Raw genomic sequence first — 9,389 nt, 5'->3', positions numbered from 1 at the left:
AAGCGAATGGGCTTATCCCGGAAGCTCTACGAGCAAGCTTTGTTAACTTTCAAGCCAACTGAAGCAACTTCGTCAGTTTTGGACCTCATTTTGAGCTTGTTTACGGCTCGGGTCATAACTTTTGAACCACTGGTCGCACAGCTCCCATCTTTTTCATGCAGCTGACCATCAAGCATATCTAACTTCGCTAAAATTGAAAGTGAGCTGTGCGAGCACTCCTTCAAGCTCAAACAAGCGTTTTAGAGCCCTGAGACCCCCATTTTTCAGCTCAAAATAGGGGTCTTCCGCTTCGATCAGTCGCTCCTGCAGCTCAACCAAGGGTCGCGCAAGCTCATCTAAGGTGGTTCTAAGACCTATTTTTCACGAGGAAGCGAATGGGCTTATCCCGGAAGCTCTACGAGCAAGCTTTGTTAACTTTCAAGCCAACTGAAGCAACTTCGTCAGTTTTGGACCTCATTTTGAGCTTGTTTACGGCTCGGGTCATAACTTTTGAACCACTGGTCGCACAGCTCCCATCTTTTTCATGCAGCTGACCATCAAGCATATCTAACTTCGCTAAAATTGAAAGTGAGCTGTGCGAGCACTCCTTCAAGCTCAAACAAGCGTTTTAGAGCCCTGAGACCCCCATTTTTCAGCTCAAAATAGGGGTCTTCCGCTTCGATCAGTCGCTCCTGCAGCTCAACCAAGGGTAGCGCAAGCTCATCTAAGGTGGTTCTAAGACCTATTTTTCACGAGGAAGCGAATGGACAGCTGACCATCAAGCATATCTAACTTCGCTAAAATTGAAAGTGAGCTGTGCGAGCACTCCTTCAAGCTCAAACAAGCGTTTTAGAGCCCTGAGACCCCCATTTTTCAGCTCAAAATAGGGGTCTTCCGCTTCGATCAGTCGCTCCTGCAGCTCAACCAAGGGTCGCGCAAGCTCATCTAAGGTGGTTCTAAGACCTATTTTTCACGAGGAAGCGAATGGGCTTATCCCGGAAGCTCTACGAGCAAGCTTTGTTAACTTTCAAGCCAACTGAAGCAACTTCGTCAGTTTTGGACCTCATTTTGAGCTTGTTTACGGCTCGGGTCATAACTTTTGAACCACTGGTCGCACAGCTCCCATCTTTTTCATGCAGCTGACCATCAAGCATATCTAACTTCGCTAAAATTGAAAGTGAGCTGTGCGAGCACTCCTTCAAGCTCAAACAAGCGTTTTAGAGCCCTGAGACCCCCATTTTTCAGCTCAAAATAGGGGTCTTTCGCTTCGATCAGTCGCTCCTGCAGCTCAACCAAGGGTCGCGCAAGCTCATCTAAGGTGGTTCTAAGACCTATTTTTCACGAGGAAGCGAATGGGCTTATCCCGGAAGCTCTACGAGCAAGCTTTGTTAACTTTCAAGCCAACTGAAGCAACTTCGTCAGTTTTGGACCTCATTTTGAGCTTGTTTACGGCTCGGGTCATAACTTTTGAACCACTGGTCGCACAGCTCCCATCTTTTTCATGCAGCTGACCATCAAGCATATCTAACTTCGCTAAAATTGAAAGTGAGCTGTGCGAGCACTCCTTCAAGCTCAAACAAGCGTTTTAGAGCCCTGAGACCCCCATTTTTCAGCTCAAAATAGGGGTCTTCCGCTTCGATCAGTCGCTCCTGCAGCTCAACCAAGGGTAGCGCAAGCTCATCTAAGGTGGTTCTAAGACCTATTTTTCACGAGGAAGCGAATGGACAGCTGACCATCAAGCATATCTAACTTCGCTAAAATTGAAAGTGAGCTGTGCGAGCACTCCTTCAAGCTCAAACAAGCGTTTTAGAGCCCTGAGACCCCCATTTTTCAGCTCAAAATAGGGGTCTTCCGCTTCGATCAGTCGCTCCTGCAGCTCAACCAAGGGTCGCGCAAGCTCATCTAAGGTGGTTCTAAGACCTATTTTTCACGAGGAAGCGAATGGGCTTATCCCGGAAGCTCTACGAGCAAGCTTTGTTAACTTTCAAGCCAACTGAAGCAACTTCGTCAGTTTTGGACCTCATTTTGAGCTTGTTTACGGCTCGGGTCATAACTTTTGAACCACTGGTCGCACAGCTCCCATCTTTTTCATGCAGCTGACCATCAAGCATATCTAACTTCGCTAAAATTGAAAGTGAGCTGTGCGAGCACTCCTTCAAGCTCAAACAAGCGTTTTAGAGCCCTGAGACCCCCATTTTTCAGCTCAAAATAGGGGTCTTTCGCTTCGATCAGTCGCTCCTGCAGCTCAACCAAGGGTCGCGCAAGCTCATCTAAGGTGGTTCTAAGACCTATTTTTCACGAGGAAGCGAATGGGCTTATCCCGGAAGCTCTACGAGCAAGCTTTGTTAACTTTCAAGCCAACTGAAGCAACTTCGTCAGTTTTGGACCTCATTTTGAGCTTGTTTACGGCTCGGGTCATAACTTTTGAACCACTGGTCGCACAGCTCCCATCTTTTTCATGCAGCTGACCATCAAGCATATCTAACTTCGCTAAAATTGAAAGTGAGCTGTGCGAGCACTCCTTCAAGCTCAAACAAGCGTTTTAGAGCCCTGAGACCCCCATTTTTCAGCTCAAAATAGGGGTCTTCCGCTTCGATCAGTCGCTCCTGCAGCTCAACCAAGGGTCGCGCAAGCTCATCTAAGGTGGTTGTAAGACCTATTTTTCACGAGGAAGCGAATGGGCTTATCCCGGAAGCTCTACGAGCAAGCTTTGTTAACTTTCAAGCCAACTGAAGCAACTTCGTCAGTTTTGGACCTCATTTTGAGCTTGTTTACGGCTCGGGTCATAACTTTTGAACCACTGGTCGCACAGCTCCCATCTTTTTCATGCAGCTGACCATCAAGCATATCTAACTTCGCTAAAATTGAAAGTGAGCTGTGCGAGCACTCCTTCAAGCTCAAACAAGCGTTTTAGAGCCCTGAGACCCCCATTTTTCAGCTCAAAATAGGGGTCTTCCGCTTCGATCAGTCGCTCCTGCAGCTCAACCAAGGGTCGCGCAAGCTCATCTAAGGTGGTTCTAAGACTTATTTTTCACGAGGAAGCGAATGGGCCTATCCCGGAAGCTCTACGAGCAAGCTTTGTTAACTTTCAAGCCAACTGAAGCAACTTCGTCAGTTTTGGACCTCATTTTGAGCTTGTTTACGGCTCGGGTCATAACTTTTGAACCACTGGTCGCACAGCTCCCATCTTTTTCATGCAGCTGACCATCAAGCATATCTAACTTCGCTAAAATTGAAAGTGAGCTGTGCGAGCACTCCTTCAAGCTCAAACAAGCGTTTTAGAGCCCTGAGACCCCCATTTTCAGCTCAAAATAGGGGTCTTCCGCTTCGATCAGTCGCTCCTGCAGCTCAACCAAGGGTCGCGCAAGCTCATCTAAGGTGGTTCTAAGACCTATTTTTCACGAGGAAGCGAATGGGCCTATCCCGGAAGCTCTACGAGCAAGCTTTGTTAACTTTCAAGCCAACTGAAGCAACTTCGTCAGTTTTGGACCTCATTTTGAGCTTGTTTACGGCTCGGGTCATAACTTTTGAACCACTGGCCGCACAGCTCCCATCTTTTTCATGCAGCTGACCATCAAGCATATCTAACTTCGCTAAAATTGAAAGTGAGCTGTGCGAGCACTCCTTCAAGCTCAAACAAGCGTTTTAGAGCCCTGAGACCCCCATTTTTCAGCTCAAAATAGGGGTCTTCCGCTTCGATCAGTCGCTCCTGCAGCTCAACCAAGGGTCGCGCAAGCTCATCTAAGGTGGTTCTAAGACCTATTTTTCACGAGGAAGCGAATGGGCCTATCCCGGAAGCTCTACGAGCAAGCTTTGTTAACTTTCAAGCCAACTGAAGCAACTTCGTCAGTTTTGGACCTCATTTTGAGCTTGTTTACGGCTCGGGTCATAACTTTTGAACCACTGGCCGCACAGCTCTCATCTTTTTCATGCAGCTGACCATCAAGCATATCTAACTTCGCTAAAATTGAAAGTGAGCTGTGCGAGCACTCCTTCAAGCTCAAACAAGCGTTTTAGAGCCCTGAGACCCCCATTTTTCAGCTCAAAATAGGGGTCTTCCGCTTCGATCAGTCGCTCCTGCAGCTCAACCAAGGGTCGCGCAAGCTCATCTAAGGTGGTTCTAAGACCTATTTTTCACGAGGAAGCGAATGGGCCTATCCCGGAAGCTCTACGAGCAAGCTTTGTTAACTTTCAAGCCAACTGAAGCAACTTCGTCAGTTTTGGACCTCATTTTGAGCTTGTTTACGGCTCGGGTCATAACTTTTGAACCACTGGTCGCACAGCTCCCATCTTTTTCATGCAGCTGACCATCAAGCATATCTAACTTCGCTAAAATTGAAAGTGAGCTGTGCGAGCACTCCTTCAAGCTCAAACAAGCGTTTTAGAGCCCTGAGACCCCCATTTTTCAGCTCAAAATAGGGGTCTTCCGCTTCGATCAGTCGCTCCTGCAGCTCAACCAAGGGTCGCGCAAGCTCATCTAAGGTGGTTCTAAGACCTATTTTTCACGAGGAAGCGAATGGGCCTATCCCGGAAGCTCTACGAGCAAGCTTTGTTAACTTTCAAGCCAACTGAAGCAACTTCGTCAGTTTTGGACCTCATTTTGAGCTTGTTTACGGCTCGGGTCATAACTTTTGAACCACTGGCCGCACAGCTCTCATCTTTTTCATGCAGCTGACCATCAAGCATATCTAACTTCGCTAAAATTGAAAGTGAGCTGTGCGAGCACTCCTTCAAGCTCAAACAAGCGTTTTAGAGCCCTGAGACCCCCATTTTTCAGCTCAAAATAGGGGTCTTCCGCTTCGATCAGTCGCTCCTGCAGCTCAACCAAGGGTCGCGCAAGCTCATCTAAGGTGGTTCTAAGACCTATTTTTCACGAGGAAGCGAATGGGCCTATCCCGGAAGCTCTACGAGCAAGCTTTGTTAACTTTCAAGCCAACTGAAGCAACTTCGTCAGTTTTGGACCTCATTTTGAGCTTGTTTACGGCTCGGGTCATAACTTTTGAACCACTGGTCGCACAGCTCCCATCTTTTTCATGCAGCTGACCATCAAGCATATCTAACTTCGCTAAAATTGAAAGTGAGCTGTGCGAGCACTCCTTCAAGCTCAAACAAGCGTTTTAGAGCCCTGAGACCCCCATTTTTCAGCTCAAAATAGGGGTCTTCCGCTTCGATCAGTCGCTCCTGCAGCTCAACCAAGGGTCGCGCAAGCTCATCTAAGGTGGTTCTAAGACCTATTTTTCACGAGGAAGCGAATGGGCCTATCCCGGAAGCTCTACGAGCAAGCTTTGTTAACTTTCAAGCCAACTGAAGCAACTTCGTCAGTTTTGGACCTCATTTTGAGCTTGTTTACAGCTCGGGTCATAACTTTTGAACCACTGGTCGCACAGCTCCCATCTTTTTCATGCAGCCGACCATCAAGCATATCTAACTTCGCTAAAATTGAAAGTGAGCTGTGCGAGCACTCCTTCAAGCTCAAACAAGCGTTTTAGAGCCCTGAGACCCCCATTTTTCAGCTCAAAATAGGGGTCTTCCGCTTCGATCAGTCGCTCCTGCAGCTCAACCAAGGGTCGCGCAAGCTCATCTAAGGTGGTTCTAAGACCTATTTTTCACGAGGAAGCGAATGGGCTTATCCCGGAAGCTCTACGAGCAAGCTTTGTTAACTTTCAAGCCAACTGAAGCAACTTCGTCAGTTTTGGACCTCATTTTGAGCTTGTTTACGGCTCGGGTCATAACTTTTGAACCACTGGTCGCACAGCTCCCATCTTTTTCATGCAGCTGACCATCAAGCATATCTAACTTCGCTAAAATTGAAAGTGAGCTGTGCGAGCACTCCTTCAAGCTCAAACAAGCGTTTTAGAGCCCTGAGACCCCCATTTTTCAGCTCAAAATAGGGGTCTTCCGCTTCGATCAGTCGCTCCTGCAGCTCAACCAAGGGTCGCGCAAGCTCATCTAAGGTGGTTCTAAGACCTATTTTTCACGAGGAAGCGAATGGGCCTATCCCGGAAGCTCTACGAGCAAGCTTTGTTAACTTTCAAGCCAACTGAAGCAACTTCGTCAGTTTTGGACCTCATTTTGAGCTTGTTTACGGCTCGGGTCATAACTTTTGAACCACTGGTCGCACAGCTCCCATCTTTTTCATGCAGCTGACCATCAAGCATATCTAACTTCGCTAAAATTGAAAGTGAGCTGTGCGAGCACTCCTTCAAGCTCAAACAAGCGTTTTAGAGCCCTGAGACCCCCATTTTTCAGCTCAAAATAGGGGTCTTCCGCTTCGATCAGTCGCTCCTGCAGCTCAACCAAGGGTCGCGCAAGCTCATCTAAGGTGGTTCTAAGACCTATTTTTCACGAGGAAGCGAATGGGCCTATCCCGGAAGCTCTACGAGCAAGCTTTGTTAACTTTCAAGCCAACTGAAGCAACTTCGTCAGTTTTGGACCTCATTTTGAGCTTGTTTACGGCTCGGGTCATAACTTTTGAACCACTGGTCGCACAGCTCCCATCTTTTTCATGCAGCTGACCATCAAGCATATCTAACTTCGCTAAAATTAAAAGGGAGCTGTGCGAGCACTCCTTCAAGCTCAAACAAGCGTTTTAGAGCCCTGAGACCCCCATTTTTCAGCTCAAAATAGGGGTCTTCCGCTTCGATCAGTCGCTCCTGCAGCTCAACCAAGGGTCGCGCAAGCTCATCTAAGGTGGTTCTAAGACCTATTTTTCACGAGGAAGCGAATGGGCCTATCCCGGAAGCTCTACGAGCAAGCTTTGTTAACTTTCAAGCCAACTGAAGCAACTTCGTCAGTTTTGGACCTCATTTTGAGCTTGTTTACGGCTCGGGTCATAACTTTTGAACCACTGGTCGCACAGCTCCCATCTTTTTCATGCAGCTGACCATCAAGCATATCTAACTTCGCTAAAATTAAAAGGGAGCTGTGCGAGCACTCCTTCAAGCTCAAACAAGCGTTTTAGAGCCCTGAGACCCCCATTTTTCAGCTCAAAATAGGGGTCTTCCGCTTCGATCAGTCGCTCCTGCAGCTCAACCAAGGGTCGCGCAAGCTCATCTAAGGTGGTTCTAAGACCTATTTTTCACGAGGAAGCGAATGGGCTTATCCCGGAAGCTCTACGAGCAAGCTTTGTTAACTTTCAAGCCAACTGAAGCAACTTCGTCAGTTTTGGACCTCATTTTGAGCTTGTTTACGGCTCGGGTCATAACTTTTGAACCACTGGTCGCACAGCTCCCATCTTTTTCATGCAGCTGACCATCAAGCATATCTAACTTCGCTAAAATTGAAAGTGAGCTGTGCGAGCACTCCTTCAAGCTCAAACAAGCGTTTTAGAGCCCTGAGACCCCAATTTTTCAGCTCAAAATAGGGGTCTTCCGCTTCGATCAGTCGCTCCTGCAGCTCAACCAAGGGTCGCGCAAGCTCATCTAAGGTGGTTCTAAGACCTATTTTTCACGAGGAAGCGAATGGGCCTATCCCGGAAGCTCTACGAGCAAGCTTTGTTAACTTTCAAGCCAACTGAAGCAACTTCGTCAGTTTTGGACCTCATTTTGAGCTTGTTTACGGCTCGGGTCATAACTTTTGAACCACTGGTCGCACAGCTCCCATCTTTTTCATGCAGCTGACCATCAAGCATATCTAACTTCGCTAAAATTGAAAAGGAGCTGTGCAAGCACTCCTTCAAGCTCAAACAAGCGTTTTAGAGCCCTGAGACCCCCATTTTTCAGCTCAAAATAGGGGTCTTCCGCTTCGATCAGTCGCTCCTGCAGCTCAACCAAGGGTCGCGCAAGCTCATCTAAGGTGGTTCTAAGACCTATTTTTCACGAGGAAGCGAATGGGCTTATCCCGGAAGCTCTACGAGCAAGCTTTGTTAACTTTCAAGCCAACTGAAGCAACTTCGTCAGTTTTGGACCTCATTTTGAGCTTGTTTACGGCTCGGGTCATAACTTTTGAACCACTGGTCGCACAGCTCCCATCTTTTTCATGCAGCTGACCATCAAGCATATCTAACTTCGCTAAAATTGAAAGTGAGCTGTGCGAGCACTCCTTCAAGCTCAAACAAGCGTTTTAGAGCCCTGAGACCCCCATTTTTCAGCTCAAAATAGGGGTCTTCCGCTTCGATCAGTCGCTCCTGCAGCTCAACCAAGGGTCGCGCAAGCTCATCTAAGGTGGTTCTAAGACCTATTTTTCACGAGGAAGCGAATGGGCCTATCCCGGAAGCTCTACGAGCAAGCTTTGTTAACTTTCAAGCCAACTGAAGCAACTTCGTCAGTTTTGGACCTCATTTTGAGCTTGTTTACGGCTCGGGTCATAACTTTTGAACCACTGGTCGCACAGCTCCCATCTTTTTCATGCAGCTGACCATCAAGCATATCTAACTTCGCTAAAATTGAAAGTGAGCTGTGCGAGCACTCCTTCAAGCTCAAACAAGCGTTTTAGAGCCCTGAGACCCCCATTTTTCAGCTCAAAATAGGGGTCTTCCGCTTCGATCAGTCGCTCCTGCAGCTCAACCAAGGGTCGCGCAAGCTCATCTAAGGTGGTTCTAAGACCTATTTTTCACGAGGAAGCGAATGGGCCTATCCCGGAAGCTCTACGAGCAAGCTTTGTTAACTTTCAAGCCAACTGAAGCAACTTCGTCAGTTTTGGACCTCATTTTGAGCTTGTTTACGGCTCGGGCCATAACTTTTGAACCACTGGTCGCACAGCTCCCATCTTTTTCATGCGGCTGACCATCAAGCATATCTAACTTCGCTAAAATTGAAAGTGAGCTGTGCGAGCACTCCTTCAAGCTCAAACAAGCGTTTTAGAGCCCTGAGACCCCCATTTTTCAGCTCAAAATAGGGGTCTTCCGCTTCGATCAGTCGCTCCTGCAGCTCAACCAAGGGTCGCGCAAGCTCATCTAAGGTGGTTCTAAGACCTATTTTTCACGAGGAAGCGAATGGGCTTATCCCGGAAGCTCTACGAGCAAGCTTTGTTAACTTTCAAGCCAACTGAAGCAACTTCGTCAGTTTTGGACCTCATTTTGAGCTTGTTTACGGCTCGGGTCATAACTTTTGAACCACTGGTCGCACAGCTCCCATCTTTTTCATGCAGCTGACCATCAAGCATATCTAACTTCGCTAAAATTGAAAGGGAGCTGTGCGAGCACTCCTTCAAGCTCAAACAAGCGTTTTAGAGCCCTGAGACCCCCATTTTTCAGCTCAAAATAGGGGTCTTCCGCTTCGATCAGTCGCTCCTGCAGCTCAACCAAGGGTCGCGCAAGCTCATCTAAGGTGGTTCTAAGACCTATTTTTCACGAGGAAGCGAATGGGCTTATCCCGGAAGCTCTACGAGCAAGCTTTGTTAACTTTCAAGCCAACTGAAGCAACTTCGTCAGTTTTGGACCTCATTTTGAGCTTGTTTACGGCTCGGGTCAT

This window comes from Symsagittifera roscoffensis, unplaced genomic scaffold (genome assembly GCF_963678635.1).
Source record: "Symsagittifera roscoffensis unplaced genomic scaffold, txSymRosc1.1 SCAFFOLD_62, whole genome shotgun sequence".
Taxonomy (NCBI): Eukaryota; Metazoa; Xenacoelomorpha; order Acoela; family Convolutidae; genus Symsagittifera; species Symsagittifera roscoffensis.
The sequence above is the reverse complement of the archived record's forward strand: the minus strand, read 5'-3'. Positions refer to the sequence as shown.